The sequence below is a fragment of the Chlorocebus sabaeus genome, chromosome 20 (genome assembly GCF_047675955.1).
Source record: "Chlorocebus sabaeus isolate Y175 chromosome 20, mChlSab1.0.hap1, whole genome shotgun sequence".
Taxonomy (NCBI): Eukaryota; Metazoa; Chordata; class Mammalia; order Primates; family Cercopithecidae; genus Chlorocebus; species Chlorocebus sabaeus.
In genome coordinates this window covers 37374209-37395969 of record NC_132923.1, presented here as the reverse complement: position 1 = coordinate 37395969, position 21761 = coordinate 37374209, and the positions used below count along the sequence as shown (strand labels likewise).

Genomic DNA, 21761 nt, shown 5'->3' with positions numbered 1-21761 from the left:
TCAGGGGGTGGGGAGCTAGGGGAGTGATAGCATTAGGAGAAATACCTAATGGAGATGACAGGTTGATGGGTGCAGCAAACCACCATGGCAAGTGTATACCTATCTAACAAACCTGCACATTCTGCACATGTATCCCAGAACTTAAAGTATAATAATAAAAAATGTATTATTTCTTCACAAATATACACATTAGACAAAAACAGTTTTGTTCAAGAAGTAACCACTTTTATTTTAATTTTCCAGCACTTTTCCCTACATATAAGGAATCATATTATAATACAGTTTAGAATATTGAATTTGACTTCACTTAATTGTAACCTGAGTATTTTTTATAGTTGTTATTTACATTTTAACTGAGGCATAACATAGATTAAAATTATATATGCTTAAATTAAAACCTTAATAAGTTTTTATGTAACTATGTCCCCATGCAACCATCACTTAGATCAAGATACAAAACACTAGTTTCTGTGTGTCCTCTGCCCAGTTTACCCCCCTCTCAGAAAATAAAGAATATTCTGACTGTTACCATTATTGATTTGTTTTGCCTATTCTCAAAGTTTATACATTGAATTATACAACACCTGCTCTCTTATAATTGACTTCTTTCATGCAGCATAATGTCTCTGAGATTCAACCACATCATTGCATGTACCATTAGTTCATTTTTTTAAACTGCTAGGTAGAATTCATTATATGAACATATCACAATTTATTTTTTCATTCTATTCATGGGCATTAGAGTAGTTTCTAATTTTCAGCTACTATAAATAAAGTTACTAGAAACATTTTTATCTTTAGTGTTTGTATGAGGGAGTGTAAATGTAAGCATTCATTTCTTCTGAGTGTATGCCCCAGAGTTGAATTGCTGGATCATAGGACAGGTTTATGTTTAGATTTAGCAAAAACAGCTAATTTTCTAACGGACTTATATCATTTCATATTCCCCCAAAGCAAAATATGAGAGTTCTAGTTGCTCATCTTCACCAGCAGTTGATATAGTCAATCTTTATAAATTTGAACCATTTGGTGTCAGGGGAAATATTACCACTCATTACTTTAATTTGCATTTCCACGATGAATAATGATGTTTCTTACCTATTCATATACTTACAGATTATTAGATATCCTCCTGGGCTAAATGCCTGTTTAATTCATTTATAATTTTAAAATTTGTATTGCTTGTCTTTTGCTTATTGATTTGAAGGGTTCTACTCTGGACGTGTTTTAGATATATGGGTGCAAGTATTTTCTTCTATTCTGCGGCATAATGTTTCCTTTTCTTTATGGTAGTTTTTGATGGACAGAAACTTTTCCTTTTACCTTTAGGTACCTGCTTTCTCTCAAAACTAATTTTTAAGTGTGATATATGAAGTAGAGATCAAAGTTCACATTCTCCCCATATAGATATCCAGTTGGCCTAGCATTACTTTTTCAAAAGACAACCCTTTTCCCCACTGAATATATTGATGTTTTTGTTTTAGATCAAATGACCAGATAAGTATGAGGCTGCAACTGGATTTTCTATACTGTTCCATTTATCTATTTATTCATCCTTGTTCCTATACTATACTGTCTTATTAGCTGCATCTTTACTGATAGTCCTCAACTTTTTTTGCTCCTTCAAGATTGTACTGTTTCTTTTATATCTTTGACTATTTCATGTAAATCTCAAAATGAACTTGTTAGTTTACACAAAAAAACCCGGGTCAAATTTTTATTGAGGTTGCAAGAGTACGTGTGTCAGTTATGAACATGTACGTATTTTCATCTACTTGGCCCTTCTGTGATTTCTCTAAGCAGTATTTTGTAGTTGCCAGTGTTCACATCTTGCTGGCACTGGCCTTTCTACAGTTGGAGAGCATGTCGATGAGCCAGGCTGGAGAATAGGCCTCAGGACACAGAGGAGACCAGAGCTGAGAGGTACGGGTGAGCCCCAGGAAAACTAGGCTCACCTAGGAATTTAGAATCTTTCTTCACAAGCTCCATTGACATTAACAATATATTTTTCTAATTGAAAATAATACTATTATACTAGCTAGTCTAATAATCCTCTATACTTAAGATCAATTGATTGTAAATATTAATCATATCTACAATATACCTTCACAGCAACACCTCAGTTAAATCACTGGTTACTATAACCTCACCAACTTGACACAGAAAACTAACCATCATACCAAGAAATGCCAACAGCCCCCAGAAGCCGGAAGAGATCAGGAATGGATGCTTCCACAGGGTTTCTGGAGGCAGTGTGGTTCCGATGACCCCACTAATTTCAGTTTTCTAGTCTCCAGAACTGTGAGACAGTGAATTTCTGTTGTTTCAGACCTCCCAGTGTATGGTAATTTGTTGCAACAGCCATAAGAAATTAGTTTAGGGCTGCAGATTTGGGAGTCACAGGCATAATGGAAGGAGGAAGAAGAACAAGATGGAAGGTGTGGCATCATAGAATTCAGGAGAAAATCATTTCCAAAGGTGATCTAGGCCATCACATGCTAAAGAAAGATCAAGTAAAAGAGAGACTAAAAGATTTTTTATTAGATAAGACTGTAAGTATGGCAATGAGAATCTTTGTGAAAACAGTTCGATTGGAAAGATAAAAAGCAAATTTTAATGCCCCGAATGGTAAATGGTTAAATGAGGACTTTACCTCATTTAATGGCAGTTCTAGATACCTCTTTTCTTTCAAACTGCTTGAGTTTGAAGTGAAAGAAAGAAGTAGCTCTCTGGTTAAACTGATTTGTAGGGTTAACTTAAGGGTCTTATTCACTTCCTTAACATAAAAAAAAAAAAAAAATAGACTATCAGATGTTTAAATTTTCTTAAACAATTGAAATATCAAGGAGAAAAATGTTAGCAATACAAATAAAAGAGTGTAAAACACAGGAAATAGGCAGGTTTAGAATCCTCAACCTTAGACATGGGAAATGGCACATCTTCCATTGTGAACACAAGCATCAGGGAAGAATGAGTTCAGGTAAATTGTGTATGTGATTTAAGGAACCTGAAGAAAATCCTGTGTGATGGTTTCTATTTTCTATTTTCTGTGCAAAACTGAAGAATAAGTTATTTGCTAGGAGCAAAGGGTGAAGCCTGGAATTAGAAAGTTTTGAAATGAATTAAAAAATTGAAACAGCCAATCTGGACAATGAGAAGGCAGCCAGTGAGAAAAAATAAAAAATAAAACAACAGGATATTTCCTGGCAGAGCTGAATACACACTTTTGGTTGTAAACTATCAATTTATAGTGGCATCAATCTGCAGTTCCCATTATAATGCTCAGAGTCCATGGGAAAAAAAAGAAGACACTTGGATTGGTCAGTATTCATATTGAATCAGTCAGGGACAATGGAAGAACAAATAATTAATGGAGATGAAGACAAGAGCAAAGAATGAGTGAAATAAAGGGACACATTATATCTAGGCTCATTAACATATTTGTTTGCATCCTTTTCTTCTAAAACCTCAATCGTTAAAAGAAAGACATATAATCCCAGCATTTTGGGAGGCCGAGGCGCGCAGATCATGAGGTCAGGATTTCGAGACCATCCTGGCCAACATGGAGAAACCCCATCTCTACTAAAAATACAAAAATTAGCTGGGCTTGGTGGCACATGCCTGTAGTCCCAGCTACTCAGGAGGCTGAGGCAGAAGAATCACTTGAACCTCGGAGACGGAGGTTGCAGTGAGCTGAGATTGTGCCACTGCACTCCAGCCTGGGCAACAGAGTGAGACTCTGTTTAAAAAAAAAAAAAAAAAAAAAAAGACAGACATAGGCCAAAAGGAATCAAAATGGAAAACAAAATAAAATGGAAGTGAATTGAGGAGAAAATAAAGTGAAGGGACAGAAGAAAATGATAGATATGATAGTATTTGATTGTCGGGATGGCTATACCATTTGCTTCAATAAATTTAAGTGTTAAAAATGTGATTATTTATGAAGGCTTTTAAGAAATATTTCTAAAGAGCTAGAACAGGAATGGTGGGAGGGAAGTAAGGTCAAGAAATCTAACCGCATGAGAAAGCATTCCCAGAAACAGATTTGATGTGTCTCCTCTAAGATTACCGAATGAAATATACGATGCCTCATGAAATTTGAATTTCAGGTAAATACCATGTAAGTTTTTCCATATAAGTATATTCCAAATATTACACGGAATATACTTAAGCTAAAAAAGTACTCATTATCTCTCCGAAATTAAAATTTAACTGAGTGCTTGTGTTTTCGTTTGCTGAATCTGGCGACTGTCCCATGTTGGAGAAGGCCTATAGTCAATTTTGCCAAGGAGCAGCATTGCACAAGCTGAGAGAGATTAAAGTGCTAGATCTTTTTAAATGTTGTATTTATAATGTCTGTACCATGAAGTTTCTTGAAGAACTACTCAAACAAGATTTGGGTCAGAAGTGTGTGTGATAGCAAAGACATGGAATCAACCTAAATGTCTATCAATGATAGATTTGATAAAGAAAATGTGGTACATATACACCATGGAATACTATGCAGCCATAAAAAAGAATGAGAATATGTCTTTTGCAAGAACATGGATGGAGCTGGAGGCTATTATCCTTAGCAAACTAATGTAGGAACAGGAAACTAAATACCACATGTTCTTACTTATCAGTGGGAGCTAAATGATGAAACTCATGAACACAAAGAAGGGAACAACGAACACTAAGGTCTACTTGAGGGTAGAGGGTGGGAGGAGGGAGAGAAGCAGAAAAAATAACTAATAGGGCTCTAGGCTTAATACCTCGTTGGTGAAATAATATGTATGACAAACCCACGTGACACAAGTTCAACTATATAACAAATCTTCACATGTACCCTCAAACCTCAAATAAAAATTTAAAAAGTGTGTCTCTGTGTGTGTGCGCATGTGCTTGTGCACAGGTGCACGTGCACACATGTGCATGGCATATTTTATTTTGAATTATCTTCATTTATTTTCTTTCTAAAAGAAATATTATATTTGATAGTACATCCCAGAAACAAATTCAATGCTTATTAATGTATAACTGGTTTGAACCTATTTTCAGAGTGACTATTTGCCCTCATCATGGGGATATCTAGATTAAATCTGTCTTTCTGTAAGTCACTAATGAGTGCGTACATTTGACAATCTTTATGGCAGTCCATGAAAATTTAACCTAGGAGAAAAGGTTGAGCATCTGAAACTGAAGATAAAGAGAAAATGCCTAATGAGTTCGTTTAAATTGACACGAAAAATGACATAATAGAAATTAATACATTTAGTGTAATTAATCAATATCAGACAGTGTACTAAGTGCTTCACATGTATTAATCTTACCACAATTTTATGGATCAGACATCATTAATATCCGTATTTTGTAAGTGATGAAGCTGTGATGTTACATTCAAGATCCCTCAATTAGAAAAGGGCAGAGCAAGGATTTGAACCCAAGCAGCTTAGTACCAGCATCTCTGCTCTTAATCACTGAACTATATTTTGCCAACATATTCAGAAAAGCAATCAGATTAGAAGACATTTAAATAAATACTTTATTTTTACAAAAGAAAAAAAAGTTCTGTGTAATGACAGCACCTAGCACAGTGCTTAGCTCATATATTGTTGGTCAATAAATATTGGTTAATTGATTGTCTGAAACAATCTTCTATCCTCAGTGCACCCATAGCACTGTTTATACCTGTGTCACAGCATTTATAACACTGCACTGAATTTGTTATTTAAGTGTTTCATGTAGTAAAGTACAAGCTCCTTTGTTCTTGGGATTAGGTATTTATCTTCCCTTTCTTAGCTCCCAGCAGAGTGCCTTGTACATTGCTTTAGCTTGGTAATATTAAATAAAGGCGCAAATGAATGCATAAAAAATGATGAATTCTAAAGTTAGAATTCAAAGTGTTTTTTGCTGTTTTGGAGGCATAAATTTTCTATAAACATTTCCAAATATGCCATGGAATTGTAGACAAGAAGGTGGCTTTCCAGTGTGAAATGCTGGATAACTAAAAGCATTGCAGTGATGAATTTCCAGCTTGACATGCTTAACATTTATACAGCAGAACTACCTTTAGGGCCCTTTGTAGGTTTCCTGATTTTAGTAATTTTATCTGATTAGTTGTGTCTTAGAAATTGATAGGGTAAGAAAGACTATTTGGGCAAAAATATGATGTTTTTCTTAGTACAAATTGCAGAGGAAATCCTCAATTACATTTCTAGTATTTCATCTATAAGTATTAACGTGGAAAATTAGCAAAGGGTACTGAAATTTAAAAATGGAAATGTGAAAACATTTGTAATATGTATGTAATAGCATAAAATTTATATACCTATTTCATATTACATATGTAACACCATAAAGTTTATATAAAAGGAAATCCAAAATACCAAAAGATACCCACCACACTATAAGCATCATTACCTCTGGATAATGATGCAACTGAAAGTGGTGAATAAGTAAATCATGAGTTGTGACTATGGCAGAATACTTTTGTTCATTTTTAACATAAATATATTTAGGCCTCATTGATGTAATTAATTTTTAAGGTCTAATGGTGTCTCAGTTATCAATAAGAGAAGCATTATATTTAACATAGTCATGGAAGTCCTGGCCAGAGCAATTCAGCAAGAGAAAAATGTAAAGGCATCCAAATTGTAAAGGAAGAAGTTAAATTGTCCCTGTTTGCAGACAACAGGATGATTTTATATATGGTAAACTCTAAAGATGACACAACACACACACACACACACAGGCACACACACGCACACACACCACTGTTAAAACTAATAAACAAATGCAGTAAACTGCAAGATACAAAATGAACACACAAGCATCAGTAGTGTTTCCACACACTAACAACAAACTATCCAAAAAAGACAATATTTAAAAATCCCATTTATAATAGCTACCAACAACAACAAAAAAGCCTAATGTCATTAAATTATTTGACATTCATGGGAAACAAGTGAAAAACTCTAATAAATGTTAGCTCTTAAAGACTTAAAAACAGGTTCACATAAAAATATCTGATTGTAAAATCAACATATACTTATTAAAAATTCCAACAACACAGACAGTAAGGTACAGTAAGGTAAAAAGGGAAAGTCTTCTTTATTTGGGAAGTGGAGGGTGGAAAGGGCGTGTAGTATAAAAGGAGCATGAACTTGAGACGTGTGTTGTAAATACGATTTGGTAATAAAATTCTTACGTTTTGGTAGGACTACTTTGACTTGGATGCTTCAAAACGGCCTTATCAAAATTATCTGTCACTTCAAGGTGAATTAAAGCACATGACTGACCTTTCTCTTTTCTAAAGCAAACACATCGTCTAAAACCATTTGTACTTTTTAGACTGATATTATCCTGTGAGCTATTCTCTGTACCCAATGAGCACTCTCTTTAAATATCTTCTCTTTTTATTGGCATTTAAAACCTGTCATAATGAAGAAACGTCTTTCTGTTGTTTCCAAACTGAATACCTAGAAGTTATTGATGCATATGTATTTCTGTCAAACATCTAGAAAACTAATAATAAGGTGTTCTAAACATACCTTCTCTAAGATTATTTATTTGCATATGTTACTTTTGAATCCAGAGATCACTTTACTGCTATCAAAACACATCATCAAAATCATGTTGACGCACAGCATAACGACACTTCAGTCAATGATGCCCGCCCATACACGAGTGGTCCCTCAAGATTACGATGGAGCTGAAAAATTCCTCTCACCTGTAGTGTGACACATTATTCATGTATTTGTGGTGATTCTGGAGTTAACAACCCTACTGTGCTTCCAGTCATATAAAAGTATAGCACGTACAATTATGTACAGTACATAGTACTTGATAATAATATATAACTGTTACTGGTGATGTATTTACTATTGTCTACTTTTTATTGTTATTATGTAGTGCACTCCTTCTACATTTTAAAAAAATAACTAAAACTGCTTCAGGCAAGTTCTTTAGGATGTATTCTAGAAGAGGGCATTCTTATCATAGGAAATGACAGCTCCATGCATATTATTGCCCCTGAAGACCTTCCAGTGGGACCAGATGTGGAGGTGAAAGACAGTGATACTGATGATCCTGACACTGTGTAAGTCTAGGCTGACGTGTGTGTTTGTGTCTTAGTTTTGAATTTAAAAGTTTGAAACGTTTAAAAAATAGGAAAATGCTTACAGAATCGTGATATAAGAAATAAAATATTTTTGTACAGTTGTACAACATGTTTGTGTTTTAAGCTAAGTGTTATTACATAAAAGTCAAAAAGTTGGCTGGGTGTGGTGGCTCACACCTGTAATCCCAGCACTTTGGGAGGCCAAGGCAGGAAGATCATGATGTCAAGAGATCGAGACCATCCTGGCCAACATGGTGAAACCCCGTTTCTACTAAAAATACAAAAATTAACTGGGCATGGTGGTGCATGCCTGTAGTCCCAGCTGCTTGGGAGGCTGAGGCAGGATAATCGCTTGAACCCGGGAGGCAGAGGTTGCAGTGAGCAGAGATTGCACCACCACACTCCAGTCTGGTGACAGAGCGAGACCCCATCTAAGAAAACAAAAAGTCAAAAAGCTTTTTAAAAATTAAAAAGTTTATAAAGTAAAAAGTTTCAGTAAGCTAAGGTTAATTTAATATTGAAAAATATTGTTTTATAAATTTAGGGTAGCCTAAGTGTACAGTGTTTATAAAGTCTTTGGTAGTATACAGTAATGCCCTAGGCCCTACCACTCACTACTTACTCATCTGGGGAAGCTTACAGTCCCATAAGTTTCATTCATGGTAAGTACACTACACAGGTGTACCACCTTTTAAAATCTTTTACACCATCTTTTTACTGTACCTTTTCTATGTTCAGATATGTGTAGCTACATCATGCTTACCGTTGTGTTACAATTGCCTATAGCGTTAAGTAGAGTAACATGCTATAAAGGTTTGTAGTCTAGGAGCAACAGGCTACACCATATCGCCTGGGTGTATAGCAGGCTCTACCATATAGGTTTGTGTAAGTACACTATATGATGTTTGTACAGCAATGAAATCACCCAATGACCCATTTCTCATCGTTAGGCAACACAGAATTGTACTTGTTAACTTAAGACAACACAGGAAGAGCCTATAATTTGCTTGGGTTAGAAAATCATCTACACTGACTGGGCAGTGTTTAGTGAGTGCCTCCTATATGCTTAGTCTTGTTGTATGTCTTGGGGATACAGCAACAAACAAGACAAAGTCTCCATCTAGTTATAACAATCAGAATCATCTTGTGTGGTATCTAGAAACTGACTGTATGGTAGAATGAGAAGTCTCAAAATCATACACTTTATTGGTACTAAGACTTAAGAAGACCTCTAATTGCCATCATTCTTCAAGGTTGAGTCTGGAATTCTTAATTATTTACCTTTTAAAATCTGCAATCTTAAGATGCAAGTTTTTCAAATTTTGGATCAAGATATAATTCCTCTCCAGTAAATTGGAATATATATATATATATATATATATATATATAGAGAGAGAGAGAGAGAGAGAGAGAGAGAGAGAGACAGAGAAAGAGAGAGAGTTATAGCGGTAGTTATATATACATAGTTACATGTACAGTTTTTCATTCATACACAGTTATATATAGTTATCAGAACCTATGGTCAGTAAATATTTCTAAATGCTCATCAGTGTTCCAAACATATCAGGGGAACCAGTCCTCAATATTTCAAGGTAAGTTCTTTCTATTTTCCCTAAGTGTTGGCCGGTCTGAGAAATAAAGAGAAAGAGTACAAAGAGAGGAATTTTACAGCTGAGCCTCCGGGGGTGTCATCACATATTGGTAGGACCGTGATGGTGACCCCAAGCTGCAAAACCAGTAAGTTTTTATTAGGGATTTTAAAAGGGGAGGGGGTGTACGAACAGGGAGTAGGTCACAAGGATCACATGCTTCAAAGGGCCATAAAGATCACAAGGTGAAGGCAAAATTAGAATTACTGATGAGGGTCTATGTCCCATTGTGCATGCATTGTCTTGATAAACATCTTAAGAAGAAACAGGGTTCGAGAGCAGACAACCAGTCTGACTAGAATTTACCAGGCTGGAATTTCCCGATCTTAGTAAGCCTAAGGGTACTGCAGAAGACCAGGGTGTATTTCAGTCCTTATCTCAACTGCATAAGACAGACACTGCCAGAGTGGCCATCTACAGACCTCCCCCGAGGAATGCATTCCTTCCCCTGGGTCTCAGTTATTAATATTCCTTGCTGGGAAAAGAATTCAGCGATATTTCTCTTACTTGCATGTCTGTTTATAGGCTCTCTGCAAGAAGAAAAATATGGTTCCATTCTGCCCAACCCCGCAAGCAGTCAGACCTTATGGTTATCTTCCCTTGTTCCCTGAAAATCATTGTTATTCTGTTCTTTTTCAGAGTGCACTGAAAACACATACTTTACAATCAATTTGTACAATAGTGGTCCTGAGGTGACGTACATTCTCAGCTGACAAAGAAAACAGGATTAAGAGATTAAAGTAAAGACAGGCATAAGAAGTTATAAGAGTATTGATTGGGGAAGTGATAAATATCCATGACATCCTCACAATTTATGTTCATAGATTGCAGTAAAGACAGGTGTAAGAAATTACAAAAGTATTAATTTGGGTAACTGATAAATGTCCATGAAATCTTCACAATTTATGTTCTTCTGCATCGGCTCCAGCTGCTCTCTCCATTCGGGGTCCCTGACTTTCCGCAACATAAACATGCACAAAAGTAATCAGCTAAAACTAGCCCATGAACACATACATTAACTCTGTAATTGTTGAGCCCCGTGCTAAGGGCTGGGCTGAGTATTGCACAGTGAATAAATCTTTCCAATCCCTGTCCTCCTAAAGCTAACAGCTTAGTAGGAGAATTAAAAATATAAATCACCAAGTAAACCCATAACTCTGAGCTGTGAAGATAAACAGTTAATAATTGCAGAGAATGACAGTGAAGGCTAATTTAGATTTTGGTGGGAGGGGGCCATTGGAGACTCATATTTTTGTCTGACCTATCTCTGTGATAAGGAAATACTTCTAAAAACCATGGCTGAAACTTACCATGTTAACATTATTACCTGGTTATGGCTTTTAAAATATGTCTCAAATGACACATTCCAATTGTACATTTCACTCTCAAAATTATTTTAAAATATTATGTATGTCATAATTACATCAAATATAATTTAGCCTTTAAAAATTTCTGTCTTTCTCGTTAATAAAATGAATGTGAACATATAACACATCACTCGCATTAATTAGTGATATGAGGTTGAAATCCAAATGATCACACTTATATGTGCATTAGTAAATGTCTCATAAATTATAATGCTACATAAATCTTACTCTACAACTGTGTGTTGGGATTATCCTATTACTATATTTCTCCTCTATCTTCCATAGCTTTCCCCAGGAAAAGATGGACCAGCATGGAGATTTTAAGCCTGGGCAATTTATATTCCCTTCACTTCGTGTTTGGCAAGAAGTAGAACATAAAGAAGGAGCTAAAATTGTGGACAAAAAATGGTAGATAAGCAGAGGTAAAATGGGAGATCAGTGTAAATTCAGGGATGATTGGTCTGCTATGATGTTTGAAAGCTTTTCAGAAGATTTTTCGTAATGTGAAAGGGTTTTTGAGCAATTACAGTAGCTTCTGTTTCTTGGGAAGGGAAGAGAAGGGAAGTGACTTGCCCAGTGTCACACAGCTCATAAAATGCAAGAGTCAGGCTTCAAATTTATATCTATTTGACTCCATGGTGTTTTGTTATATTGTAGCACCTCTTTGCTGAAGGAAAACTGTTCACAATTTTCCTAGGCTTTCACAACAACATGGAAACTATTTTTGCTGAGCCTAAAAGATGTGGTACTGGTCATAAAAATCTGCAAATTGATTTATGCTCAAATCAATGAATTTTGAGCTAATATTCCCCAAATGGCATTTTATAAGGTGCAATGTTTGGTATTTGTAAAGCACTATGCTATGTCATACTTTGGGATAGAACAAATAAATGTATGCCTGTGAAAAACACTTATTGAACACACCAGTGGCAACTGAAATTCCAAAATGTTCTTATACTTTCACTGGTGATTCTAAAGTAGAAGTTTGTGGGTTTCTTCTGATTTGAATAGGAGCATAAGTATATTACAAAATTCAGCTCTTTCCAATTTATTCTGAGATAAGCAGTAGATAATAATAATGGAAATTGTTTAATATGAAATGTTCAGAGAATATCTAATGGATACTTTTAAAATTAAAAGGAGGAATAACACCTCCTCCCACTTCTTCTGCTGTTGCAAGTCCTTTTGGAGGCACTGAGGGAGGGAAGTAGCATTGGAAATTCAAGTGAGTCCTTTATGAATCTGCAGCAAATCTTCACATCCCAAATTTTTAATGTGCATTCCTAGGTGTATTAAGTATCTGCTGCTGCATAACAAATTCCTCCAAAGTCAACATTTATGATGTCATAGTTTCTGTGGGTTAGGAATTTGGGTATGGCTAATGAGATTTTCTGGCTCAGAGTCTCTCACAGGTGGCAATCTAAGTGTCAGCCAGGGCTGCAGTCACCTCAAGGCTTGACCCAGAATGGATCTGCTTCTGAGTTCAATCACAGGGCTGTTGGCAGGCCTTAGAGGATCCATCCACTTCCAAGTTCACTCACATGGCTACTGACAGGACTCGTATCGTTACTGGCTATTAGATGGAAACTTCATTTTCTTCCTATGTGGGCTTCCCCTAACCAGGACAGCTTGCTTCTTCCAGATCAAGGTCTCCAAGCAGGAGAGGATGACGAATGGTGGGCAAGATGGAAGCTATAGTCTTTTTGTAATCTAATGTCTGAAGTCACATCTCATCACTTTGCCCTATTCTTTTAAAAAAAAAAATTTATAATTATACTTTAAGTTCTAGGGTACATGTGCACAACATGCAGGTATATTACATGGGCATACATGTGCCATGTTGGTTTGCTGCACCCATCAACTCATCATTTATATTAGGTATTTCTCTTAATGTTATCCCTCCCCTAGCCCCCCAACCCCAGACAAGCCCCAGTGTGTGATGTTCCCTGCCCTGTGTCCAAGTGTTCTCATTGTTCAACTCCCACTTACGAGTGAGAACAGGTGGTGTTTGGTTTTCTGTCCTTGTGATTGTTTGCTGATAATGATGGTTTCCAGCTTCATCCATGTCCCTGCAAAGGACATGAACTCATCCTTTTTTATGGCTGCATAGTATTCCATGGTATATATGTGCCACATTTTCTTAATCCAGTGTATCATTGATGGACATTTGGGTTGGTTCCAAGTCTTTGCTATTGTGAATAGTGCCACAATAAACATGCATGTGCATGTGTCTTTATAGTAGCATCATTTATAATCCTTTGGGTATATACCTAGTAATGGGATCACTGGGTCAAAAGGTATTTCTAGTTCTAGATCCTTGAGGAATCACCACACTGTCTTCCACAATGGTTGAAAACTAATTTACACTTCCATCAACAGTGTGAAAGCGTTTCTATTTCTCCAAATCCTCTCCAGCATCTGTTGTTTCCTGACTTTTTAATGATCTCCATTCTAACTGGTGTGAGATGGTATCTCATTGTGGTTTTGATTTGCATTTCTCTGATGACCAGTGATGATGAGCATTTTTTCATGTGTCTGTTGGCTACATAAATGTCTTCTTTTGAGAAGTGTCTGTTCATATCCTTTGCCCAATTTTTGATGCGGTTGTTTTTTTCTTGTATATTTGTTTAAGTTCTTTGTAGATTCTGGATATTAGCCCTTTGTCAGAAGGATAGATTACAAAAATCTTCTCCCATTCTGTAGGTTGCCTGTTCACTCTGATGGTAGTTGCTTTTGCCATACAGAAGCTCTTTAGTTTAATTAGATCCCATTTGTCTATTCTGGCATTTGTTGCCATTGCTTTTGGTGTTTTAGTCATGAAGTCCTTGCCCATGCCTATGTCCTGAATGGTATTGCCTAGGTTTTCTTCTAGGGTTTTCATGGTTTTAGGTCCAACATTTAAGTCTTTAATCCATTTTGAATTAATTTTTGTATAAGGTATAAGGACTTTGCCCTATTCTTGTTAGTTTAAATTGAGGCCCCAGATCCAGCCCATGCTTAGCAGAAATGATTATACAAGGATGTGAATACCAGGAGGCAGAGATCATTGGGGATCTTTTTAGAGGCTGCCTACCACAGAAACTAATACTTGCTGAATTATAAGACATACATTAATCTCACCAGGATTACAGTTATTCAACAACATTAGTAATGTATACATGTACAGTAATTCACATTTTTCAAAGTTGTAGACAAAGCCTACCACACCAGAGTCTGATGACAAGGACGAGTAGACATAATGGGCATGTGTGAAATTCATCCTCTGGACTAGACTTAACCCTGTGTATATGACCAATGCTTATGGCCTATACCTAAAAGTGGGCAGTAAAGGAATAGTGAATCCATCCTAACAGGATGTTAAAACATGCTGGTGTTCTTGTGCATATGCCTTTGCAATATAGCTGACTTTGCTACTGCTACTACTACTATGACTAATAATAATAATAATAATGTCTGTGACCTTAGGACTGGATAAAGCCAACGTGAACTGCAAGATGGTTAAGCCAATGACCTTGGCCTCTTTAACCCCAACCAATAGGGTACTTGATCCTAATGCTAACAATGCGTGAGTAACGCAGTGACTGCAGGCGTCTAAGTCCGTGGCCACTAATATCAAGGAATAAATACATGGAAATGATAAAGAACACAGCTTATTTTCCCTTTAGGAAAACATTTCCTAAGCTTACTATGTTAAAGTCATCTGGACTCTGCTGAACACCTAAATTCTAAATGTCTGAAAAATGAAAATAATCATTCAACGTTGTGTTCTTTTCGTCAGCTTCTTGATGAATTCACTCATTTCCAACTGACAGCAGAAGGATTACTCACACTGATAAAGGAAGTTTGCTGAAGCTGCCCAGACAGGCCATACCTCCAAAAGGTTTTATTTTAAGTACTTGAAACACTTATGCACCTGCCCTGCCTGGTAAATAGCTTGTCTGTTACCAGGATGACATGTTGCATGGGATATGAGCTAAGATTTTTGATGCTGAACTCCATCTCTTCCATTTGTTAGCGCTGTAACTCTGGGAATGTTTCTCAAACTTTCTGAAATGCAGTTTCCCCTCCTGTGAAATAAAGATGATGCTCAGTAGAGGTCTTGAAACTGTGTTTGCCAGTCCCTTTGGTACAGGAAGTATACATGATCCTGGTGTTGCTCCTTGAAACACTGCCTGTGTTTGCACTGAAGCCATGCCTCAGCCAGCGACTGAGTGTGACAAGGATGCTCAGTCCTGTTCCTGGGAGATGTGACATTCCTTTGCTGGCAAACTTCAGCGTGAATATTCCCCAGGTGCCTCGCCAAACCTTCTTCAGGTTGTTTGCTTCTCTAGAACATTTCCACACAACCTTCTATCTCTCAGGATCAGACTCAGGTTGTAATCTGTTGGCTCCTTTCTATATTAACCATGTCTTTTTATTTTCTGGATTCTGATGTTTTCGTATCTGGAGTTCGCTAAGCATGGAGCGATTCCACCCTCTTCCCCCAGGGTTAGCCAATTCCCAGAGACAATACAACAACTTGCTACACTAGCATGCTTTTCAGAACCATATCTAACAATTCAAAGCCCTTACACCCAACCACCTACTTTATCTGGCTCTTGCACTCTGGGTCACTATCCACTTGCCCTAATAACCTCAGGACCAGGCACCAGACAGCTAGAGACAGACCTTTTACCCTAGAGCCCACTGACATTATTGAAACAAACCAGCCTGCTCAATTTGGATTCCCATATCTTTTCATCAAGGTTTCTGCCTCAGCCATTGCTTCCAGCAGAAACCACAATAAAGGGTTTTGCCCATATTTTCCTCTGCTCCCTCTGTCTCCCAACTCAGCCTGGTGCTTACCTGGTAAGAACAGATGGAAATGATACTTACAGTTTCTTGGAATCAGGAGGCATGTCACACTGCCCAGGACCCTACAGGGATGTGCCAGGTTGTGGTAAGAGACAGAGGGAGCATAAAAAACTGTGGGCATAAGCCTTTATTGTGGTTTCTGTGGGAGGAATGAGTGAGTCAGGGTGAGCAGGTGTAGGATTGGCTTGTTTGAATAATTTCAGTGAGATCTAGGGTTTAAAGGTTGTCCTTCATTATCTGGTACCCGGCCCAGGAAGAACACCTGTGTGGAAGGAAATAAAATGCTTTAAGGGTGCTCAGGGTATGTTTTAATCAGGTATGGTAAGGTAGGCAGTCCCCCAAATAACAAACTTGCACATTTAATCCCCTCTTGGCATTTGTTTCTTGAATAACCTGGACTAATTTAAGCTGCCTGCTCAAAATGGTATTTGTAGGCTAGGCACAGTGGTTCACACCTATAATCTCAGCACTTTGGGAGGCCAAAGTGGAAGAATGACTTGAGGCCAGGAATTTGAGACCAGCCTAGGCAACATGGTGAGACCCTGTCTTTACAAAAAAAGTAAAAAAAAAAAAAAAAATCCAGGTCTAGTGGCACATGCCTGTAGTCCCAGCTACTCAGGAGGATAAGGTAGGGGGATCGGTAGAGCCTGGGAGTCCAATGATACAGTGAGCCCGATGTTAGAGTCTAAGTGACAGATGAGGAAAGTAACTCGGGTTAAGGAAGTCATCCAAGGTAGCACAGTAAGCCATGGCAGGATCTAGATTAAACTTGAGTTTTAAAACTCTTATTCAAGACTGAGCCTGAGAAACAGCCATAATATATATAAGTATCAGCTGTATTTTAGGGTTGCCTAAAACTTGCTTTACAGGTGATATACAACCTTTTGTAAACTTGCTTTTCTGTACTGTGAAGGCAGTCACCATAATAATTTTCGGAGCATATGAAATTGGAAGACCATGTGTATTTTTAAAAAGAGCAGAATTAGCCTCTAAACTCTTAGTGAGAGGATAATGTGGATTCCCATACCTCTTCATCAACCCAGGCATTGGTTCAGGCCCTCAGGTCTGAACCCCAGTTGGGGGATCATTTAGAAAACACTTTAATACGCCTTACAATATAATGATGCATTTGTCACAATTAATGAACTAATACTCATATTTAAGTCATTCAGTATAATTAATATTTTACTCACACTTCTTTAGTTTTTTACTGAATATTTACCTAATTACTAAAATATAATGCTGAGGAAAATGAAATAATATGTAAATAAATGAGATATTTGTGTTCATGAATTGAAAGACTCACTGCTGCTAAAATGTCAACTCTTTCCAACTTGTTCTGTAGATTCAATACAATACCAAAAAAACACTAGTAACTATTTAGGAGCTGTGGCAAACTAATGTTAAAGTTTATACGAAAAGGCAAAAGACAATATAGACAAAACAATACCTAGAGAGAACATACTTGGAGGTTTCACACGACCTGATTTCAAGTGTTACCACAAAGTAACAAAAATCAGGTAAAAATCAAGATGATGTACCGGCAAAAGAATAGACACACAGATCAATGGAGCAGAATAGAAAGCTCAGAAGCTGACCTGCACAAATATAGTCAACTGATCTTTGGCTAAGCTGCAAAGAAAAGGAAATAATCTTTACCAAAAAAAAATGGTAGGGGAACAATTGAACATCTAAATGCAAAAAGCTGAACCTGGATAGAGACCTTACGTCTTTCACGAAAATTAAATCAAAGTGCATTAAAGGCTTATATGTGAAATGAAAAACTTTAAAACTTCTGAAGAATACACGAATCTACATGAATTTGGAATTCAGGAACGAGTTTTAAATACAACACAAAAGCACAATCCATGATAGAAAAGGTTGATAAATTGGACCTTGTTAATTTCATTTTTTATATTTTCACTCCAGTTTTTATAATTGTTTTCAATAGGTATAGCATAAATTTTATATAGTATGTGTTCTGTGTTTTACACCATTGGTATATATTTTTCTGTTTCTTTAGAGAAAGAAACCACTGTTAATGATATAAAGAATTCTAATAATATAAAGAATTTCTTTTTGGCCGGGCGCGGCGGCTCACTCCTGTAATCCCAGCACTTTGGGAGGCCGAGGCGGGCAGATCATGAGGTCAGGAAATAGAGACCATCCTGGCTAACGCAGTGAAACCTCGTCTCTTCTAAAAATACCAAAAAAGAAAAAGAAAAAAGAAAAAAAAAATTAGCAGGGCATAGTGGCGGGTGCCTGTAGTCCCAGCTACTCTGGAGGCTGAGGCAGGAGAATCAGGTGAACCCGGGAGGTGGAGCTTGCAGTGAGCCGAGATTGCACCACTGCACTCCAGCCTGGGCGACAGAGCGAGACTCCGTTCCCCCCCACCAAAAAAAAAAAAAAAAAAAAAAAAAAAAATTTCTTTTTAAAGAATGGTATTTTCTGTGAGATGCATTGTTCAGTGAGATACTACTATGGTGGATATATATTCCTTTTTGGATTTGCCCTACCCAAAGCCACTCCCTATAATTTGAGTACCGCTGACCCACCTCTCACTAGAGGGAAGACAGGACACTTGAGGTTGGCAGGTAACTCTGACTATGGTGGTTGGTTCAGGGAGGGCACATGTGTACTATGTTAGGTCCCAGGTCATTTTCTGGAGCTATTGGGACTGTTAGCTTCCAGCCTCCAGTACCCAGTGAGCAAGCTGTGCCTGAGAATGAAACCAATCAGGAGAAAGCCAAAGTGAAGAAGTTGAGAGAAAGAGTTCAAATGTAACAATAGACTTTACAGTCATCTAAACCAATAAATTTTCTTTATTTGAGAAATGTAGTTTGAATTGGGTTAGTATAGCCTGCAAGCAAGAGAGTAAATGTTCTGATTAACAAACATTAAATACATTTGAAGCAAAACTGTCTTTAAAATGTATTTTCTGCCTTTGCTAAAAATCAAAATGATTGGTAAGAATCAAGACAAAATCATTACTCATTTTCTTAACCTCTCTTTTCCTCATTTTCTATAAGGAGTGAATTTATAAGTCTGTTTGTGTTGCTGTAACAGAATACCACAGACTGAGTAATTGGTAAAGAACAGAAATTGATTTTCTCATCATTCTGCAGGCTCAGAAGTCCAGGACCAAGGTTCCAGCTGTCTGGCTACATCTACATATGGAGGAAGGCAGAAGGTCAAGCTCCCTGCATAGTGCGTAAAGCCTTTTTTATAAGGCCCTTAAGCCCACTCACGAGGAAGGAACCTTCATGACCTCATCACTTCTCTCTCTCTTTTTCAAATTTCATCTTTTATTTTCGATACAGGGGGTCCATGTGCAGGTTTGTTACAAAGGTATATCGCACCCAAGTAGTGAGTATAGTACTTAATGGGTAGTTTTTCATCCCATGCCCCCATCCCTCCCTCCCTCCTCTAGTAGTCCACAGTGTCTGTTGCTCCCAAGTTTATGTCCACGTTATGTACTCAATGTGTAGCCCACACTTATGTGAGAACATATGATTTTCTGTTCCTATGTTATCTCACTTAGGATTATGGTCTCCAGCTTCATCCATGTTGCTGCAAAGGACATTGTTTCGTTCCTTTTTATGGCTGCACAGTATACCATAGTATATATGTACCATATTTTCTTGATCCAGTCCACCATTGTTGGGCACCTCGGTTGATTCTATGTCTTTGCCATTGTGAATGATGTGGTGATAAACATGAATGATGTGTCTTTCTGGTATAATGATCTATTTCCCTTTGAGTATATACCCAGTAATGGGATTGCTGCGTCGAATGGTAACTCTGTTTTAAGTTTTTTGAGAAATCTACAAACTGCTTTCCAAAGTGGCTGAACTAATTTTCATTCCCATCAACAGCATATAAATGTTCGCTTTTCTCCACAGCCTCGCCAACATCTGGAATAACTGGCTAGCTATATGTAGAATGAAACTAGATCCTTACCTTTCACCATATACAAAAATTAACTCAAGATGGATTAAGTATTTAAATGTGAGACTTCAAACTATAAAAATCCTAGAAGAAAACTTAGGAAATCCTCTTCTTGACATCTGCCTTGGCAAAGAATTTTTGGTTAAGTCCCCAAAAGCAATTGCAACAAAAACAAAAATTGACAAGTGGGAGAATGAAACTAAAGAGTTTCTGCACCGCACAGGAAATTATTAACAGAGTAAAACAGATAACCTACAGAATGCGGGGAAATGTTTGCAAACTATGCATTTGACAAAGGTCCAATATCTAGAATCTATAAAGAACTTAAATCAACAAGCAAAGAAAAAATAATAATAACCCCATTAAAAAACGGGCAAAGGACATGAACAGACACTTCTCAAAAGACATTCAAGCAGCCAATGAACATATGAAAAAAAGTGCTCATTATGACCAATCGTCAGAGAAATGACACTCAAAACCACAATGAGATATCATCTCCTGCTAGTCAGAATGGTGATTGTTTATAAGTCTAATTATCTCTTAAAAGTCTCACCTGTTAATACGATTACATTGCAACATCTAAATTTTGGAGGGAACATATTCAAACCATAGCAGGAAATAATAAAAATACGTACCTCGCTGGGTTGTATTGAGGATTACATGAGTTAATATGTGGAAAGTACCTGGATAAAATGCAAATGCTGGTTGTGTTTTTATAATTGTTTTTGTTGTCATTTTGCCACTCTTTGGACCCAAAAATTGCATTTACATTCAGGTATTATTTAATAATGGGGATATGTTCTGGGAAATGCATCCTTAGGAAATGTTGTTGTTATAATAATATCAGAGTATACCAACACAAGCCTAGATGGTATAGCCTAGTGCACGTATAGGTGATGTGATAGAGCCTGTTGCTCTTAGGCTACAAACCTGTACAGCATGTTATGTGCTGAATACTTCAGGCATTTGTAACGCAATGTAAGTATTTGTGTAGCTAAACATATCCGAACATAGTAAAGGTACAGTAAAAAGATATGAAAGACAAAATATGGTGCATCTCTATAGGGCACTTCCTTGAATGGAGATTGCAGGACTTTTTTTTTTTTTTTTTTTTTTTTGGAGACAGAGTCTCGCTTTGTGGCCCAGGCTGGAGTGCAGTGGCCGGATCTCAGCTCACGAGATTGCAGGACTTTCAGTAGTTTCTCTGGGTAAGTGAGTGAGTAGTGAGTGAATGTGAAGACCTAGGATATTACTGTACACTCCTATAAACTTTTTTCTCTTTTTTTCTTTTCTTTTTTTTTTTTTTTAGACAGAGTTTCACTGTCACCAGGCTGTAGTGCAATGGCGCGATCTCGGCTCACTGCAACTTCTGCCTCCCCGGTTCAAGTGATTCTCCTGCCTCAGCTTCACAAGTAGTTGGGACTACAGGTGTGCACCACCACGCCCAGCTAATTTTTGTATTTTCAGTAGAGACAGGGTTTCACCATGTTGGCCAGGATGGTCTTGATCTCTTGATCTCATGATCCACCCGCCTCAGTCTCCCAAAGTGCTGGGATTACAGATCTGAGCCACCATACCCGGCCCTACTATAAACTTTATAAACACTGTATACTTAGCCTATATTAAAGTTATAAAATGATATTTTTTTCAGTAATAAAGGAAACTTAGCTTACTGTAACTTTTTATTTTATAAACCTTTTTTTTTTTTTTTTTTTGAGAGGGAGTCTCGCTTTGTCGCCCAGGCTGGAATGCAGTGGCGTGATCTCGGCTCACTGCAAGCTCCGCCTCCCGGGTTCACGCCATTCTCCTGCCTCAGCCTCCGAGTAGCTGGGACTACAGTTG

At 37.2% G+C, this 21761-nt stretch overlaps 1 protein-coding gene and 1 long non-coding RNA gene across 9 annotated transcripts in view; one reads left to right on the top strand and one right to left on the bottom strand.

Annotated features, from left to right (window-relative positions):
- The window catches only part of PLPPR5 (phospholipid phosphatase related 5), a 339870-nt gene that overhangs the window by 298230 nt on the left and 19879 nt on the right, over window positions 1-21761 (bottom strand). The gene's annotated exons all lie outside the window — the stretch shown is intronic.
- Window positions 9721-20962, top strand: LOC119618562 (uncharacterized). Of its 2 annotated transcripts, XR_005234933.2 has the most exons (3): window positions 9721-9838; window positions 11403-11539; window positions 19097-20962. It is a non-coding gene; the product is annotated as an uncharacterized lncRNA (long non-coding RNA). The 2 variants fall into 2 exon arrangements; XR_012090021.1 differs by lacking the exon at window positions 19097-20962 and having other exon boundaries at window positions 11403-11547.